This window comes from Leuciscus leuciscus (assembly GCF_965113295.1).
Source record: "Leuciscus leuciscus genome assembly, chromosome: 20".
Taxonomy (NCBI): Eukaryota; Metazoa; Chordata; class Actinopteri; order Cypriniformes; family Leuciscidae; genus Leuciscus; species Leuciscus leuciscus.
In genome coordinates, this window is record NC_138744.1 from 30,757,250 (window position 1) to 30,764,448 (window position 7,199).

Here is a 7,199-nt window from a genome sequence, read left to right on the forward strand (position 1 = left end):
ACTTGCGCCGTGCGCTTTAGACCATGCGCTTAGATCGTTAAAATAGGGCCCATATTTTTTTTACTTATAGTTCATTGCACTATAAAAAAATATTCTGTAAGTGTCAAAACTCATAATTGCAATCAATCTGTAAAAGTGGCACATTCCCTACATTCTTCACCTTGTGACATCAAGATGTGGAAGTGGAAGATTTAAGCTCAGTAGGTTTCTAAGGGTTCAAACCACTTAAAACCCATGAATGTTAATGACCATGTGTTGGGGAAACCCAGGCCCTGAAAGACCATTTCTTCCTGTTGAGGAATGCTGGGAATGGAGGAAAGAGGAACACTCACAGGTTTCCTTTGTTTCGCATCTCACGTCAGCACCTCAAAACACAAACATGGAATTAGAGACGAGGTCAAGGGCAAGTGCCACATTAGCAGGGGCTTTATCAGTTCAAACTGTGACGCACGCAGACATCTGGAAACCCTGTATGCTTTACTACAGCTTGCAAGAGTGGAAATATCAAAAGATTCCCCTCATGTTTTGCTGCTGTTATGGAGGAAACAGTCCACTAGAGGCTGTGCTCACACAGTTCAAATGACTGTGTTAATCGTCTTTCAGTCTGAACAGGTCAAATCCTCAGTGATAAAGACAGACAGAAGAAACAACAAATGACATCAATGACATTAAGGATATCAACAAACTGTCTTTAAATGGCTGACTGCGGATATCTAAATACAGTTCTGAGTGAAAGTTCAATGACAAGGCAACAGAAACAGCTGCTTAACTCACTTTAACAACAGTTCTTCAGGCACTGGTCCAGTTTACGCACACAATGGCTGCGTCCCAAAGCTAAGGCAGTGACTTGTTGCCCCATCAGGTAATGACTTTGCAGGCAGCGTTTGCGTACAAAACTGATTTCAGACAGACTTCGGAGGCAGTGTAACAGTTTAATGATCTACAGCAAAATAGAGAGAGCTTTGGTGATAACTAAGCAAATATTTAATCACTACAATAGTAATTTCTCGCTAGAAATTACATCAGAAGTGGAAAACGTTGGTCAAAAATGTACATTTACAAACTAACGGACCACCAACCACAACTTTCAGACGCCATCTTTATTTTTTAGCACAACTGTCACAGAATAGAAAGCACAGGATTCTGGGATATCAAAGGCAGGGAAGGATACATCCAGGCCCGGCGCCACAAGGGGGCAAAAGGGGGCATATTGCCCCCTCAGATCTGATTTAGGTTTCAGACATTTAAATACGCATAAGCACAAGTAAAACAATACATTTGGAGTTTGTAAAATACACACTGATGTCAGTGGAAGCAGCAATAACAATCTATTCAAATATAATTTGCCGACATGTGTTTTTCATATCAGGCAAACATAGTGGAAGTAACTATAAAGTTTACTCTATTCTTCTCACAGTTCACCGGCCACTTTCTTGCATGTATTTGCGGGAGAAACTGATGACTCACAGGATTCTCTGAACTCCGGCGCAAAGAAACATGGTGGCGCCCATCTCATGTTATAGATCAAGATCAAGATTATTTATAAAGGTTTTTAAATGACCAAACACACTCACATACACATTTTTGAGAATTGGCAAGTTTGTGAATATTTTGAATAAAAAAGGAAATAAAAGCGATACATCTGTCATACAGTGTTATTGTGGCTGCAGTGTGTCACGTGACAAATATGACGCGTCGCCATGGAAACATTAAGGGCATTACTTATGCCCTTACGTGAAAGGGTAATATATGCATAATAAATTACGCTTGCTTATCTTTTTAAGTTATCAGTGTGTACTGTTCATTGACAGTATAAAGTTAAGCCCCCTTAACAATTTCACATGCGCCCTCAGTCATTTCATCCTGCAGCCGCCAGCCGGGCCTGGATACATCTATGCTGCATTCAAAAATCCATCAGATGAAGTGATCTCAGGAGACAGGAATTGACGCTAACATTTGATTTCGGACGTGTCTTGATGCTTTCCTACCCTATCAGCTTTCGGACGCAGCCAATGAAACCTTCTACCAGGATAGAGTTCATGATCTTCACCTCTGATGATTCATTACTCGACGCACACAAGTTGATGCTACACCACACGACCTTGTTCTTCTCTCAGATTACACTTCCGTTCAAATGCGTTTATAAGAAATTTATATTTCTATTCAGCAAGGATGCATTAAGTTAAAAGTGATAAAGAAATGTAAAACGTTACAAAAGATGCTGTTCTTTTTAATTTTCTGTTCATCAAAGAATCCTGACAAAAATTGATAATGGTTTCCACTGTTTTTGCCATTGAAAATAAAAGTAAATGTTTCTTGAGCAGCAAATCAGCATATTAGAAGGATTTCAAGACTTCCAGCACAAATATAAGGACGCACATACAGGAGATTTACGCACATTTATAATTCATCACATAAATGATGAATTATCCTGCTTTATTGCACTCTGTTTTGCACTCTGTATTGTTTTAATTACAATGACGAATCAGTGTTTCACATTTTGTACATAGACTAATCTGTCTCACCACAATTTCACATTGAACCTAAAAGATCACTAACGTTGTGTTTTGGGCCATTGCTTTGGCAAAGCATCTGTCAATCGAGCAGAAAACAAAATCACGATACAGCTTAGTGCGCTTATCACACTGCAAAAGCTATGATTTATTTAAATGTGTATGTAGATTAGTTTGTTGCGGCGGGTTTCAGAGTGAAGCACAGTGAGTTCACGCAAGCAGCTCATGATTCATGTCTCAGAGTGGCTCCGTTCACAGTAAATTTAACAGTTTAACGTACTTTTTCTACTACTCCTTTATATCAATTTAAGTTGCATATATTTTGTTCTTGCGGGGTTTCATTTGTTGCAATTTTGCACTTTGATTTTGACAAACACTCAGTTTGAGATATATATTAGGTTATATATATATATAGGTTATCACTGAATAAAACAATAGGCTAATCTTTGAAATCACAATTGTATTGCATTACGTTGTTTTAAACCCAAAGTCTTTCTCCATTTCTCCATTAACAATTATTCAGTTATTTGTAATGTACAATGTTATTATAAAAAAAAAAAAAATCTAAGTAGTTTCAATGTAGCTAGCTACGTTTTGTAATGTTTAGTAACTTGTAGTGTAGCTAACTACTTTTTCAAAAGGGTAGCTTGACTGTATTTTAACTACTTTAAGAGTAGCTTGAAGCTTATAAAATAGTTTCAAAGTAACTTCCCCAATACTGTTCATGGGCAGCCAATGTAGACCATTGGCTGGCATTATACAAATATGTTACAAACCCACACAGTTTTGTGCAGGAAGTAAGAGTGGACTGAAAACTAGACACAAACAAATAAAGTGTAATAAAATAAACACTTAAATGTGTATTTTGGATGTTTTCTTTCCACTAGTCTAAAAGAAGACACACTCTAAAAAATCTTGGGTTATTTTTTCTACCCGAATCCTGGGTTGAGCCTTTTGGGTACATTTTTGGGGATATTTCTTCAGTGTTTGGTTAGATTTAGTGTAACCCAGCTCCTGGGTCAGACGTAACAACCCAGTGTCTGTGTAGTTTTAGTGTAACCCAGCTCCTAGGTCAGACGTAACAACCCAGTGTCTGTGTAGTTTTAGTGTAACCCAGATCCTGGGTCAGACGTAACAACCCAGTGTTTGGGTAGTTTTTGTGTTACCCAGATCCTGGATCAGATTTAACAACACAATTACAGGTTTGTGTACATTTTTTGTATCTATACTGTGAATTCGTAATTGTTGTGTATATCGTTTAATTTTATGCAAAGCAACATACAAGGGCTTGATGTGAGTCAACGAGTGTCGCATCTGTCTTTTCGCATGAAGATAACACCTGATGCCTTGCATAAAATTTTATGATAAAAAAAAAAAGGTACAGAATATAGATGCTTAGAAAGTTAAAATATGTTCTATGTTCAGGTCGTGGAGTAAGTCACAGCATATTTCGTCTGCGAGGGAAACGCAGGGCATCGGTCGGTCTGAAGTTAGAAGTTCCCCCGCTAAACATGATGCAAGTGCCGACACGAGATCCAGCGCCATTATGGTGGAAACGGGACAACAGAGTCTGGTCGATTACTTCTAAATGTTTAATTTTGACTTCTAATATTTGTTAAACAAGCTTAAATGTATGCAATATGTGTTCAAAACTATATAAAATATGCTATACTGTAAAATATGATAAAAAATAAAGGAAATATCATGCAAACCAGTGGTTGTGTGGAGTTTTTTTTTTTTTTTTTTAGAGGATTTAAGTTAATCCGTAAACATTAATTAATGTATGAAGTAAAAAAACAAAAAACAAAGAGGAACTATAGTACAAGTGAATGAACCAATTATGCTGGGTTAAATAAACAACCCAACTTGCTGAGTAAAATTAACCCAATGTGTTCTGTCCTATATTTACCCAGCCCTTGGGTTGAAAACAACCCAAATTGGGTTGTTTTTAACCCAGTGTTATTTAGAGTGCATGCTACAGAAGCAGAATAGCCCAAAATTATCACAATTGACCAGCGCATGAAAAAAACATTGGGTTTTCCTGTAGTGTCTTTCCTTAAAATTCAGGAATTTAATTCGATTTTCAAAAGAAGGCTTCTAAAAATGCAATAGTAGACATTACCATACAATATTTCACAGCTCTAATGACTAAGCTGCTATTTATGTGTGGTAGCAAACATGAAATATAGTTATTTACAGCATAACACATTTGTGGTTCACTCTCCAGAGTCCTGCAATCACACTGCAATGCCACTGTATGATACACTGCAAATCAGAAGACATTAGAGTTATAAGTAGTCAGAAGTAATGACACTCAACACACAAGGACGCCGCATGGGACAGGAGAGCAGCACAGCAAGTTCATTTTCCAATTCCTGTTATGACACTGAAACCTGTGGAGTGTGTGTTGCTGACGCATGGATGGTCCTTCTGCTGGGGAAATAACAAAAATAATCACTGTAATCAGGCTTACACGCATTAATTACAGAGTTCAGTCGAGAGCTGGCGCTCTTTTCCTGCTGACCTCACCCACAATGCTTTGCCTCTGAAGCTCTGCCAAACTGGGCCTCAGATAAACTACTACAGGAAGCACAGAGCTGGGCACTCTTCTAGAATCATGTTAAAGAAACAAACATTAGGCTCCTCAAACTAAAAGCAGCTCCTACATGAGGAGGAGAGAGGCGTCATGCCAATCATAGGGAAGGGGAAACCCATTTCAGAGTTATTTAAAGATCATGTGGAGAACAGCTTTTGGGATCCACATCTGAGATCAATAAAAGGGCCTATTATTAGTTAAAAAGGCAAACATCATGGAAAGCAGGATTTTTTTTCTTGGACTTTTGACAGCAAACCTTGCTCTCCATTACATACAGAGCTTTTGCTGAAACTAGTGCTGATACAATACCAACATATTAGTAAACACCAGCGACATTTCCCAAGTACACTACAAGTTCGAAAGTTCAAGTAGTTTTTATAAAACATAACACTTTTATTATCAGTGATAGGTTTAACTGGTCAAATGTGACAGTAAAGAGTTGCAAGTACAAAGTTGCAAAATATTTCAATTTTAAATAAATGCTGTTCATTAGAACTTTCTATTTATCAAAGAATCCTGACAAAAAATGTATCAGTTTCCACAAAAATATGAAGAAGCAAAACTGTCAGTTTTCAACATTGACAGTAATCAGAAATGTTTCTTGAGCAGTAAATCAGAATATTATTTGGGGTAGCCTAATGATAATCATAATAATATTAAAAAAATATATTTGTAATGCAACTTTCTCATACTCAAAGCACTAAATTATGCTGAAAATTCAGCTTTGCATTACAGGAATAAATTACTGAATAATAAATTCAAACAGAAAACAGTTATTTTAAATAATAATAATAATGTACTTTTGAACAAATAAATGCAGCCATCGTGAGCTCAAACTTTTGTGCGGCTGTGTGTGTGTGCGTGTGTGTGTGTGTGTGTGTGTGTGTGTGTGTGTGTGTGTGTGTGTGTGTGTGTGTGTGTGTGTGTATACGTACTGCCTTTCAAACATTTGGGGTGTGTTAGTTGTTTTTTAATAACAGAACCAAAAGTTTTCTGTATGTTATAATATGGATTATTAAGTGGAATCGGAAGTGGAATCATTAAATTCCTAGCGACTGCCCTCCGTCCTCTGGGTTGAGTGTGTCAGTGAGCGCGTGAGTGTGTATGAGCGGGTGACAGCAGCTGTGTGTGTGACCTGCCATGACATTCCTGCAAGTTTGAGTCTTTCGCATGCCACTGGGCTGCAGTAAGCTGACGGTAAATGTTACAAATGTGTCATCTGATACCAGCTGATAAAAATCACTGATGTTCAAGCAATAGTAAACAGAAAGAATGAGGGAACGTCATCAGTGATCTCAGAGGATTCTGCACCCCGGCGCTACGCTTGGACACACACACTCCTCAGGGTGATCTATCGGTTCACACTCTGCAGCAGAAGAGGGCTCTTTATTCAAATGAGAAACTTCTGGAGGTAAAATGATTGTCAGCTATGTGACACGACACTGACTTCATGTTCTAGTAGCAGGATGACTAGATTCCAAATAAAGCAAGGGACAACTTTAATGTGAGTGTGTGTGTGTGTGTGTGTGTGTGTGTGTGTGTGTGTGTGTGTGTGTGTGTGTGTGTGTGTGTGTGTGTGTGTGTGTGTGTGTGTGTGTGTGTGTGTGTGTGTGTGGAAGTATGAAAGGACACAAATGCTCTGTCAAACTTGTCCTTGAGCAGTTTAAACTGACAGATCCTGATGAAACACCCTGCAACGTTTGTGACTTAGACTAGATGCACAAACATTTACAGCAGGATCCAAAAAAAAAAAAAAAAAAAAACACTTTACAAAATGTAATAAAAAAAGAAGATGAATATGAAACAAATAATAATAATGATAATAATAATATATGTTCACTTTCACTTAAAACGTAAACTAAATGAGCTTCAAACTCATTTCATCTCTATATCTCCCTTTACACATATGAAATCACACTTTATGAAGAACAAACTAACCACAATCAGTAAATCAGAAGTGGAATAATTGCATTCCTCAAGATTGCCATCTGTACTCCTGGTTGAGTGTGTAAGCATCCATGAGTGGCTCAAATGTCTGAGATCACAATCAAATGCTGGAATTTGAAATGCAAATGTAATCTTAGAAAACC

General features: G+C 37.6%; 1 long non-coding RNA gene across 1 annotated transcript; it reads left to right on the forward strand.

Annotated features, from left to right (window-relative positions):
* The first annotated feature begins 4,719 nt into the window (after positions 1 to 4,719).
* On the forward strand, positions 4,720 to 6,723 carry LOC309484268. The gene is made up of 2 exons (XR_014200803.1): positions 4,720 to 5,677; positions 5,832 to 6,723. It is a non-coding gene; the product is annotated as an uncharacterized lncRNA (long non-coding RNA).
* The last annotated feature ends 476 nt before the right edge of the window (positions 6,724 to 7,199 follow it).